This window comes from Bidens hawaiensis, unplaced genomic scaffold (genome assembly GCF_021521415.1).
Source record: "Bidens hawaiensis isolate Kalapana, Puna unplaced genomic scaffold, B.hawaiensis_p1.1 tig00040505_1, whole genome shotgun sequence".
Taxonomy (NCBI): Eukaryota; Viridiplantae; Streptophyta; class Magnoliopsida; order Asterales; family Asteraceae; genus Bidens; species Bidens hawaiensis.
This window is the reverse complement of record NW_027497135.1, coordinates 68,801-82,144: the sequence shown is the minus strand read 5'-3', so window position 1 is coordinate 82,144 and position 13,344 is coordinate 68,801. Positions and strand designations below refer to the sequence as shown.

Here is a 13,344-nt window from a genome sequence, read left to right as displayed (position 1 = left end):
ACTCAAGACACATCTAACATGAGGTTTGATTTCGATGCAATCCTCTCAGACTCGGAGAGAATAGCTGCACTTGAGCGGGTCATGGCAGAGCAATAGAGGATAAACTTTATCCAGACCCAGGCTATTCAGCGCCTTGTAGCAGAGAATCAACTACAGTCGTCCCTCCTGGTTGAACATGGGCGAATTATAGATGCTATGAAGAAGTTCTTGGCATCTCAGGGGGAGACAGGCTGTAGAGGCGACGAGTTAAGGACGAAGAAGAGAAATGACAGAGACGATGATCCCAATGCACCGAAAGGTGCAGGTGGTGAGTTGCCAAGAACTACTCAAGCTCTTGGGACTTCCACAGCTCAGGGGGAGTCTGCAGGTGCAGTTGGTGGTGATGAGGTGGTGATGGTTGATGTGATGATGATGTGATAGATGCGTTGAAAGAATTGAATGATGATATGCTAGAAGATGATGATATGTTTGATGATGATGTGCTGCCGATTGAGGAGATTGAGAAGATTGGCGCACAAATTATGATTGAAGCTGAGATTGAAGAGGGTGAGATAGTAGAAGAAAATGTTGAACACGAGATCCCAGATGTTGAGAAAGCCGATATTGGTACTGAGATGGAGAATGATGAGACAGAGTGGGAGGAGCAGCCTAGGTGGAAAGAAGGATATGCTCATTGGTTTAATAAGACTAAAAAGCCTGCTGTTCCAACCATGTTCAAGAAGAATTATAATATCAAAGGCTATGCTGAAGCGAAGAAAGGGATTATTTGCTGGATCTATGATGAGCAGTTGAAGCTCTTTGTGCTCAAACGGTATGACGGCGTTCAGTATTTTAAAAGAATGTTAAGGTCATTGAATACACTGCCGGAATGTGAAGTGAAAGACTTAGCCAGATTGGGGTTAATCAATCGAAGTGACGATAATATGGCTAGATTCATTGAGAAAATTGTTTGGAGAGAGAGTATAAAAGAGAAGAAGTTTGAGCTGTTGAAGCCTCAAAAGGGAAAACTTGTTGAGGACAAGGATAGAGGTCTAAGAACTGATGGAAAACCTTGGATGGTAATGAAGTATAAACCGATCCGGTGCCTGAAAGAAGTACCGATGAAGCTAATGCCCAAGGATGTGCTTAAAGACCTAAAGTGGTGGTACGTGGATTGTGAGACAGCAGAGGCGGTGATGGAAGACGAGGATGAACAAGAGCTCTTTAGAGTTTACGATCCGATGCATTTGGTAAACTTATCGCAAGCTGATCTGAAGGTGCTTAATGAGAAGAAAATCTTTTATATTCCTGCTTGGAAGGATGAAGCGAGGAAGTATCAAAGAGTCGTGTCAGTTTGTGTTAGAGAAGGAGTGCATGCGTGAAGATACAGGATTACAAGACAAGAGCTTAAAGATCAAGATATGAAGCTACTGCCAAGGGGGAGTCTGTTGGTGCATGAATGTCAGTAGTTCATAGTCTAGTGTCTGTAATCGAGTCTGTAATGTTATTTATGTTTTTGTTTAAGCGAAGTTGTTAACAAGTTCGCCTAGGCGAACTTGTTGAACAAGCGAAGTTATGGACAACTTCGCCTGAACATATCAGGCGAAGATGTCGTGTATTTATAATACAACTTACGGCTTGGTTTATGGTTGGTTGTTCAAGTTAGTCGTTTGAGTCGATCGTGTTGACGAGAGTCTGTATCAGTGATTCATATCACGTGAGTTCGGTTATTAATATATAACGTGTTTCGGTTTGTTCGTGTGTGTTTGTTTGATTTGCTTTCTACGCTCGTAACGATCTACGCAGGGATTCCGCACCTGAGTAGACCGGGATATCTCGTGTGATCCGTCCGGGGAACCTACAGGTTAACCTTTTGATGATTGAGGCATGAACAATCATCATAGAGACAGGAATTGATATGTATAGAGATCGATCACCTGGAGAATTAGTTCAAAGCTTAAATTACGATGATGAATTTCAACCCTAGGCGAGGAGACAATTAAATTTTCTTGCGTTCAGGGCTCGCTTGTTGTTTGAAATTTAATGGTGTAAGAAGTCGCATGCTTAATGTATGATAAGGGATTGTATTGGATCATTTACCTATATATATATATATATATATATATATATATATATATATATAATGGCAAAAACCCAAATGGGTTGTTTGGGTTAATATGGATAACTGTTAAAATTTGAATGGGTCAAGATGGATCAAAAGAATTTTCCAATGAGGTCAAGATGAGTTGGGGAAATGCTAGTGACTTTTGGTTATGGGTTAGAATGAGTTTGTTTATGGGTTAAAAAATGGACTAAAACAAGTTCCATCCTTTTTTGTTTAAAAAAAACCCACGAAACCGAATAAAAACCAAGAAATCGAAACCGAAATCATTGAAACCAAACAGATATCGACCGAAATAAAAAAAATGATAAACCGAAGCGGGAAAAAACCCCGAAAAAAATCAAATCTGAACCGATACAAAACCATTTTTTATTTAATGAACGAGGGTGACGGGCCGGGGAAACATTTTAGTTATATTAAATTATAGGGGTTTTTCAAACCTTTTATATTTTAACCTTCACTTGGGTCAAGATGGTTAACTTTACCCATACACATCCTAACCATCTATTTCAAAAATCCATCCTCACTCAAACACATTCTAACCTAACGCCCAAATCCAACCTAATCAATACATATTGCCGCCTCTATCTCTCTCTCTCTCTCTCTCTCTCTCTCTCTCTCTCTCTCTCTCTATCTATCTCTCTCTCTCTCTTTATATATATATATATATAAGGGTTAACAAAAAAAATAAAAAGGTTTCCTAGGAATGGTAACAAAGGCATAAAATTTGAAGTTAGAAAATTAAGTGAGCCTATCTAGAAAACTATGTAGCCAGAATCCTAAATCTTAGGAAACTATTTGGTAGTTTGAAAACTAACAATCTCAACCACTAAATCCAAGATCCAATGGTCAAGATCTATTCTTACTCTTCCTATAAAAGTATTTTTTTTATTTTAACCTACCCCTATATATATATATATACACATACATACATACACATACACATACACATTGTAAAAACTCGGGTTTTAGTTTATTACTTTAATAACCGTTACCCAATCCATTTCCATGATCGGGTTATTTTGTTGATAAAACATCACGCTTATCGGGATATTTAATTATATTTTTATTATTATTATTTTAATTATTTAATATACATATAATTAACTTTAAACTATATGCAATTTTTAACCTAAAGTATACTTTAGTCCTATTATGTCTCCACTCTTATAACTCAGGGACCTAATATGCAATTATGAAACATTAGAACCCATTTACCCAGTATACCATTTTACCCGATTCAACCTATATCCATATCCATATGAAACCCGAGTTCAATTCTTGAGCAATACGTTTGCTAACTTTGGAATTGATATGTAACTTTAATCATTCTTACCATATCCGTCCTCACCGACACTTTAATTATGTATACTAGATCATATTGATTCCTTCTTCGTATTATTCTTGGCCGACACGATTTCATCCTGGTTATATATCAAAACCATCTTATTAATCTAATTAAACCTCTAGTTACAATCCATACATTATCGCCAACCTTTACCCCATAATTAATTAGATTAACGGACTTGTTTATATCTCGTTCACAAGCTTTAAAGCGTCGGCCCTGTTCTGTTCCATTAACCTGCATCTAATCAGTAATCAAGGTAATTAAATACGGGGTTTTGATCGCGAGTTCATGTTGTGTAAGGCCCCGTTACCGGTGCCTCACATTTGGACGTTGGATTTACTCATAAACACAGTTCTAAATATCATAGTTAATTAAAACATTCGCGGAATATAAAAACTTTCATAATCATTCATAACTTATCTTGAAACATTCATCTTGTCTTTCAATAATCAAAACATAACTTATAGAACACAACAAGTCTTCAGATGCCAGACTCTTATTCTTCTGCCAAGTGTCCCCGCTCAAGCCAGCTGTCTCATCCTACTCACCTGCGTGCATACTAAAAGTCAGCTACGCTGAGTGAGTTCTAGTTAATCAAGAAACTTACATACAGACATTACATACATTTATATACGTGTCCGAAGACACATAGTCCACTATCTATACTGCTTACCTTACCGCTTAACCACTTACCTGTCACTTACGTCTTAGCTACTTGTTTACGGGAGTACGTAGAGGCTTACCCTCCCACGTTCTCTCGTTATGCCACTTAATAACGAAGGCACGTATAGGCTTACCCTACCACACACTCACGTTATACCACTTAATAACGAAGGCACGTATAGGCTTACCCTACCACGCACTCACGTTATGCCGCTTTAATAACGAAGACACGTATAGGCTTACCACCACGCACTCAAGTTATGCCACTTTAATAACGAAGGCACGTATAGGCTTACCCTACCACGTACTATCGTCATGCCACTAACACCCTTAATAGACCCCTTACCACTTCTATCACACTTTCATCTACTTGTCTACAACACACTTCCTATCAGTTTAACATTTATATAATAAGCAAGTCACACCATAACGTTCACACACTTATAATCACTTAGAGATCATTTCCTTTGCCGACACGTGCAATATCCGAAGATAGTTCACGTACCGACAAGCAATCATTCGTATCTATCACATATATCATACATGGCATACACTTACCATTTAAGGTAAGTGTATTAACTATCACATCGAGTATGCACACAGCCCCGAAAACATAACAAGGAAAGGGGCTAGAAACTCACCTGAATCCTGTTTCTTTCCCCGTTTATCGTAATTTCCTTCTCTAACTGCGCCCTTGTAACTGTATATAGGGTACGTGTATTAATATTCATTCTATTTGCATTCCAGTTGGAAATGACTAAGTCTGGTATGATCGGTTGGCCTTGTTTAGATTTCATTTACTTATAATATTTCTTACAACCCTAATATAAGGTTTTTATTTATTTTATTATTAGTTTCTCTTTCATAAAATATTTTATTATTATCTTAAGACTCGATTATTTAAATATTTTTTTTAATTTCTTTTCTTTATCGAGTTCACGTCCCTCCTCGTAGACTGTCATATGTTTATAAGTATGCTCGTATTTAGACGTATGTGAGTGTATGTATAGGACACACGGGTTATACCATACTTTTGAACCCCAGGTGAAATCTTAGGTGTATACTTAAGCGAGATTCTCTTTGTACTCTCGGGTTCTCAACGAGGTCAATTACAAATTAATCAAGTCACTTCGTAATGTAATCAAATTATAAGTGATCGGGTGTAGGAGTGTTATAGGGCTCGGGTTTGTATTTGGGCTTGGCTAAGCTTTGGGCTAGACACAAAAACAAGTCCTTGGCTGATATGGGTCCAAGAGCCCACAACTGGGCCACACACAAATCCGATTTGGGCCTGGCTAGTGTTTTGGGCTGGGTTTTGATATAATAAATAAGAAACATAGGCCCATCCTTCTCATCCCATCCATCTGCTCATCCTCTTTATCGTCACTCTCTTCTTCCTCTTTTTTTTTCTTGTCTGGTTCCCCTACAGCAGCTCCTCAAAATCGATTACAATGAGATCGATGATGATGAATCACTGATTATATGGACAGGTTCATTGTTATCGAACCTCCCTTATATGCGAATCCTTAATAGCAGCTCTAAGGGTAATCGGGTTATGTGGAAGTAAGAGAGTTCTATATTGTAATCGAATTCGGTTGTAATCGTCTGGCCGTGTGTGCGAGTCAGATTGTGTTCGAGCTACAGGTTGTAAGCGAGGTTCATTGTGTTCTGGTTGGATTGTAAGCGAGTATGTATTGTAATCGATCTAAACATTTGTAATCGAGTTCCTCTATGAATCGATTACAATTGTAATCGAGTTGTATTGTAATCGACATACTGATCTGGTCTTATTGTATGCGATTGTCTGTATATTGCATATTGTATGCGAGTTTGAGTTTACAGTGTCTTCGACAGGGATGAAGTTGAATGGCTAAACGGTTTTGGGCTGGGCAGATGGGGTTTGGACAGTTTGAGGGTCAAGGGTCGGGTCTTGGGCAACATGAGGGTCACGGGTTGGGTTTCAACCCACTACTCGTTTATTATTATTATTATTATTATTATTATTATTATTATTATTATTATTATTATTATTATTATTATTATTATTATTACTATTACTTAACACATAAACCTCTAACATGATGCTATCTTACCCCTTAAGCGTTCTCGTGTCCATTTCCGGGTAAGACTTGACTCGGGAAATCATAAAGTTTGGATCTTTTAAGCTTAAAATGTTTAGTATAGGTCTAGGGTTTCTTTAAACGAGCCGCTCATAGTTACGAGTTCGTTAAGTTCCATTTTAACATAAAGTTTTCAACTTTAAGGTTCGTTTATACCCGATCTACTCTCGTTTTAAGTTTCAAGGCCAAACGTTAAGGAAAACGTAATCTTTAAGGATCAAGAACATACCTTTTTGTGTTCGTTTGTTATCGTTTGGCTTGGTTATGAACTTAAATCCTTGGATCTATCTTATATATAGAAGATTTGATAATAGTTAGCTTGATTTGGTCTCGGATCTCTTTCTCTCTCTCTTGGCCGTTTAGGCATAGTAAAGAAGGTGTGTGTGTGTAGAGATTATGGAAAGGATGGAATGAGAGTTAGGGTTTTAGGATGGTTTAAGGAGATATTTATACTCCTCAAAGCCCATGGACCTAAGGCCCATCCCATCATCTTGATCCATTTTAATTACCCAAGTCCATAATTCTTTCTATACTTAATATTAATTAAATATTAACACTCGTTTATAATTTCATGGACTTTCTTTTATCTATTATTTGTTCTTTTATTATTTCTCTATTAATCCGAGTAACTATTATGCCATAAATAAATTATATATTTAAATATTATTCTTTGAGACTTCGGGATGTTACATGTTGATTAAAAGCCCTAAGGCGTATTTGATTAACAACATCGGATTGAATCGATTTGATGTTATTAGGGTTCATATCAGATTTTGTTCTTGGTCAAGTCTGTTTCTTTTTAATGGCTCCTAAGATCTCTTTCTTATAGCTGGTTAGCCCAGATGGTTATTTCGTTGGTTAAGGAGTGGCAGGTCGCGGGTTCAAGTCCCTGCCACCCCGTTTTATGCTATTTTTGTTATTTCTATTTAAATCATTCTAATAACTAATAAATAGATTATCTTTTTAACCGAAAAAGACACATATGTTTTTCCGTATCTTTATTTAAAAGTTTGTTCATGTGTATATGTATATGTGTATATAAATATATACATATATGTATATAGGGTAGGGTTAATATAAAAAACAGTAGTTTTGTGAGAAACATAAGAATAAATGTAGACCTTTGGATCTAGGATCTAGTGGTTGAGATTGGTAGTTTCTTAAAGTTGTATAGTTTCCTATTTACATGGTATAGTGTCCTATTTAGGTGGTGTGCTTTATTTTAAAGCATTCTCACACTTCTCACAAAACAATTGTTTTTTATTTGAACCATTTTCTATGTATATATATGTATACTTAATACCATTTAGGTTTATCATATTTATAAAGGATAAATTTATTTTATACTTTATATTTTAATGAATTAATTAATTTTTAAAAGATGTGTTTTACTTTTAGACAAATACTAATATATAATAAAATACAATATTTATTAAGACTAAAAAGGTTTCATACACTAAGTAAGTTTAAATAATATCAACTTAATAATCTTTATAAATATCGAGTTTTCGTAATCAATCTAGTTCATTAACTTAGCGTATCCACATTCTATTTCCCTTATCAGGCCTTATCGTCAACGCGCGTGATCTGCTTTCGTCATTCTTATTGTTATTTATTCACTTTTGTTCGTCTATCGAGGTGAGTACCACATTCCTCTATTTTACTTTTTTTCCACGTTTTGGGGATATATGCGTAAATTATATTTCTTATATATACTTATACTCAAAACTGCAACTATTTTCTTATGTGTTAACAACTTATACCTTACTTGTTTATGTGCTTTCTTGCTTTATATGCCTCCGCATTCGGAGAGGTCCAGCATAATCTCATAATAGTATGATCATATGTCAGTCGTTATAGCCTTTGTGCTTCTCGACATCTCAGTTATACTTGCTTATTTGGTTAATTTGTTATTCTCATATGACTTGCTGCAATTACTTATTTTTATATATACTATATGTACATTTAAACTGGTGTGTTACTCACTCAATCTTGTGTTGACAAAACTACTTTATTTTCAACGCATATGCAGGTATTCGTGTGATGTGAAGTAATTAGTAGATCACTTAAGATTGCATGCTAGAAGAAAATATTAACGAGACAATATTATTTATGATTTATATTTGTTTGATACATTATTGTTTTGTTTGGATATTGTATGGATTCTGTTTTATATGTAATTTAATTAATAGATATTGAAACTTATAATATTGCTTGATAGTAATATTTGAAAAGCTGGGAGCAATCGGTTCACGCCTCGGCATTTCTGCCGTAGGTTGGGGTGTGACATACATATACATGTTGTATGAGTATGTTAAAGAAGTATGAGTCATGATGTATCAAGTGGATCCGTAAATTAGAACTCAATTTGCGTATTGGCTTTTAGTATGCACGTAGATAGTTGATAAAAGAAAGTAAGGAGTTTGGAGTGCACGTTGGGCTGTCCACGCGGTGTCAACATCCAAAGAGTGGTTTTAAAAGTAAGTTTTATGTATATATAGTTTTATTCCGTGAAAGTATTTTTTTGTAAACTTTGATATTTAAGTTGTGTTCATGAATAGATCTAACGTTCGGTAAGGTGCTCGGGTTCAGGGAGTTACAATGCATGCGTATGTGTGTTAATGTTACGACTGTAAACAAGCCGAGCCCAATCAAATTGGACTTGAAGTTAAACAATTCAACTTGGCTCGACTCATTTATTTTAACGAGATGAAATTAGTCAAGCTCGGCTTGTAAAAACCTCAAGCAAACACGTAGCCCATTAAATTTTTTTTTATTCTAGTTACATATATTGTTATATTAAAGGCTTATATACTAAATGTTTTTTTTTAGTTTTCTTAAAATCGTTATAAAATGAGTCATCAAAGTCGTTTGTCACCTCTACGATTTCATCATAGCCTACTCTTCCTGCCTTCCATAGAATGCTAACATTTAAAAGAAATATTACTCTGAATTAGGCAGTGAGCATTGAGCAGTGACGACAAGAAAAAATATGTGAATTGGAAAGGAATCTATTTAATCATAAAAAGGTTACAGTATGTTGAATAGAAAACATGAACGTATGCTACTCCTTTTATACTAACAATGCAATAATAATAAAATAGATAGCGGGAGAAAGTAACACCACCACTTCCTCCGTGATTCAAGCCACTTCCTAGGTGCAAAAAAGACTAGTTTGTTTACTCACTCGGCTCTGGTTTGCATTCGATACTTTCTTCATCCATAGATTTTACCGGTAAAGAACTTTTCTTTGGTCGCCGACAAGCATGGAGGCCGCATAGTAAAATTACCACGAAAAGAGGGATTGTTATTACAAGGATGAGCCTTTTATGAAAGTTATTATCATGTTTCTTCGCCATATTTTGACTTTCACAAAGTTTCAATCCTGTAACATTTCCACACAGACCTGGATTGCCTTGGAATACTTGTATGGATGAATTCTTGAAGATATCAAATGAGGTAGGAACTGGACCTACCAACTCATTGTAAGACAGGTTGACATCAATTCCGTTATGAAATTTTCCAAAGGCGTTAGAAATTGATCCAGACAATCTATTATGTGAAAGGTTCAAACTTTCCAAACTTATTAAACTTTGAATTTCATTTGGTATCTCGTCTGTGAGTGAATTCCAAGATAAATCAAGTATGGTGAGGTTACTTAATTTACCAATCTCAGATCGGATTTCCCCGCTAAGCTTGTTATCACTAAGGTTCAAGTGATAGCTTTGTTTCCACTCACCAATATATTTTGGTATCGGCCCGTTCAATCTGTTTGAGGATAGATCGAGAGCAAGGAGATTATGAAGTGACCCAAGCTCTTAAGGTATAACACCTGAAAGTTGGTTTTCTTTCAAGGACAAATACCGCATACCTTTCATCCTTCCAAATTCCTTTGGAATCTCACCAACCAAATTATTTGATGAAAGATCAAGCCTTTGAAGTCGAGCTGAATTTCCAAACTCAGGGGGTATGTAACCACTGATGTTGTTATATCCAATCCCTAAGGCCGTCAAGTTCTTGCACTTACTCCAGTTTTGAGACAAGTTCCCATGAAAACTGTTATAAGTAACGTCAAGGCGATCTAAACTTGGATACACCCCGAAGCTATTCGATATGTCTCCGGTAAATTGATTAAAATCAAAGTTACCTCTTATTAAGCTGGAGCAATCTCTTACGCCTATTGGTATGGGACCGGTGAGCCGATTATGACTTACTGATAAATACTGAAGCACTCCTCCATGGCACATATCTTCTGGTAAATTACCAGACAACTGATTATTGTCAATTTCTAGCTTAAGCATGACTGGACTTGACAATCCTTGTGGTATAGGACCGGATAAATTGTTCACACGAAGATACAAATACTCTAGGCTTCCCAGATTTTTTAGTGATGAGGGAATAGAACCAGTAAGTTGGTTTTCACTCAACGCCAGCTCGGTGAGAGACTTCAAATTCCCTAGTTCAGTAGGAATTGTCCCGGAGAGTTGATTTTGGTACAGGTGCAGGAGATCCAAAGACTCCAAATTACCAAAAGATGAAGGAATCGAACCTGATAGATTGTTGGCAAAGAGACTGAGCCTCTTAAGTGAAACTAGGCTTCCAAGTTCTTGTGGAATCGGACCGTTCAAATTGTTTTGGAAAAGGTACAAGACATTAAGCCGCTTCAAATTCCCAATGGTGGGTGGGATGGTACCATTCAGAGAATTGTTACTTATATACACTTCCACAAGATTGACGAGGTTCCCGAACTCATGTGGAATTTGACCAGAAAGCATGTTATCATCAAGGTATACGTAAGCCAAGTTTCTTAAGTTGCCAAATGTTGGAGGCAGTTCTCCTTCCAGAGAATTATCATACAAGGCAAGCTCAGAGAGAGAGGTTAGTTGACCAATCGCTTGTGGTATTGACCCATTTAACTGATTTTTAAAAAGGTGGAGGGTTTCAAGATTGGCTAACATTCTTATTTCCGGTGGGATTACTCCTGAAAACTTATTTCCTGAAAGATCAAGATAAACAAGTTTCGACAGGAGCTGGATTTGTGCAGGGATTGGACCGAAAAAAGTGGTTTACACTAAGCTCAAAACGAGAAAGATTGTGGAGAAACGAGAATGGGAACTTGTCAAGAGTACCGTTTAAGTCAGAGGTTGTAAGATTCAACGTGTGAACGGTCCAGTCGTCGTTGCAATCGACACCAAACCATGAAGTGCATGGAGTGGTAGCAGTAGCATTCACAGGGAGGGGAGTCCAAGAAGAATACAATGGGGAGTTGTTTGTAATTTGAAGGCTAGCTTTCCATTTAAGAAGAGCATTGGTTTCCTCTAAAGATGCGGAGGCAAAATATGGTGTTGATGATAATGAAATAACTAGTAGAGCTAAAGATGGAAGTAACAAATTTAAACATAACATTATTTTGCTTTTCATGTTGTTTTTGAAAACTGATGGAACATGTCCTCTAATTTATAGTTATAGCAGCACTTAAGAGGTTAACTTTTTCTTATTTTCCTTTTAAAAATGAGAAAAAGAAAATGTTGTTGGGTTTTATACAAGTTTATCAAAGTCAAGTTAACCATATTTAACTAGAAAACGCAACGGAAGCTTAGATTTTAAATCTAGTTATGAACATACCATTATGTTAAAATCAAAACCCAATGAACAAGGATCAAGATTACAAGAACAATATGCTCACAAAATGTAAATGTACCTTCTTCTACCTTTAGAAGAATAAGTAAGATATTGAAGATGATGGTGGATGAATGGCAAGCCTCCAAAGAAGAAGACCTCAAGATAGTGATACCCCAAGCTATTTGTGACAACACCAATTTGATTGCTAGGATTTATGAACACTTAAACAAGCTCACCAAGCTCTCCCAAAATCCCCTCTTTGGCCGTGAGTTTTGGAGGAGGAAGAGAGAGAGGATTTTTGATTCAACTCTTGAATTCAAAATGGGGACAAGATCAAAAATGCATGTCTTGTGAATGGTGGAGTATAAAGAGATGGTCCACACAAAAGGACAAAACATTTGGTTGAACCAAAACCACCACCCACATGGGGTGGCCGGTTTTCCCTTTTTTTTTTTTTTTTTTTTTTTTTTTTGTTGTTTTGTTTTAACCATTTAAAACATCTCCTTTTATTTTATAAAACTCATTTTTATAAAATGCACATACATTTATGTAATTATTTAACCAATTAAATAATTAATTTATATAAACAAATTATCCAGATAATTTATTTAAATCCTCAAGTGTGTTTGTTTAGAAAACCAATTTTCTACACACGTAGTGTTCGGTATTCGTTTAAATGATCAAATCATTAAAAGAATACATTTGGTGTCGTCTAGCTTGTTATTGGGTATGACCCGACTTGGATCAAACACAGTTAGCCACATTAGTATAAGTATGTGTCTCGGGCATACGTAATTCCAACAATCTCCCACTTGCACGAGATACATAGAAAATTAATGCAAGTGGTGAATACCGCCTAACAACAGTTCACCACCCCTAATGTGTTTGACGAAGTGCCATTCAATAACATCATCCCTTCAAGTCCCTTACTTGATATGATTTAGGTGAATCTATCATTATATCCCTTTGTTACTAGATGTCATGTTGAATCTAAGAGACATAGGTGATCATTCTCTTTACAATTCAACTTTATCAGGCCTTAGACATCTAAACTCTCAACACATAAGAGGAACAAATTCCGTCTTGACTGTATACGCCTCTCACTATCACTTTATACTCCACCTGAGCTCATCCTTATGTACCATCTTTTACGAATAGCGAAGGGGAGAGTCAAAGTGTAATACTCGGTGAAAATCAAGACCCAATATACATCTCAGGTCTAAGGATAATATGAAATTCTCCTTTACTCAAAATTACTAATGATCAGGTCAATCGACTCCATGTAGTAATATTGAGAGCGGGTCAGTCCAATATTTGTATCCCACAAATATCTATGAACTTTGGCAGCAAACCTATGCTCCATATTCATTCCTTATGAATATCCACCAATCCTAGTTCATAATAGTCTTGCTTCATATTTGTTCCCACAAATGTGATCGACTACGGACTTTTAGAATAAGATAACTTATTCATGGATTAAACATGCAATA

General features: G+C 36.1%; 1 pseudogene; it reads right to left on the bottom strand.

Moving 5' to 3' along the window:
- Nucleotides 1-9,160: 9,160 nt before the first annotated feature.
- On the bottom strand, nucleotides 9,161-11,667 carry LOC143592072 (uncharacterized; annotated as a pseudogene).
- Between the last annotated feature and the right edge of the window lie 1,677 nt (nucleotides 11,668-13,344).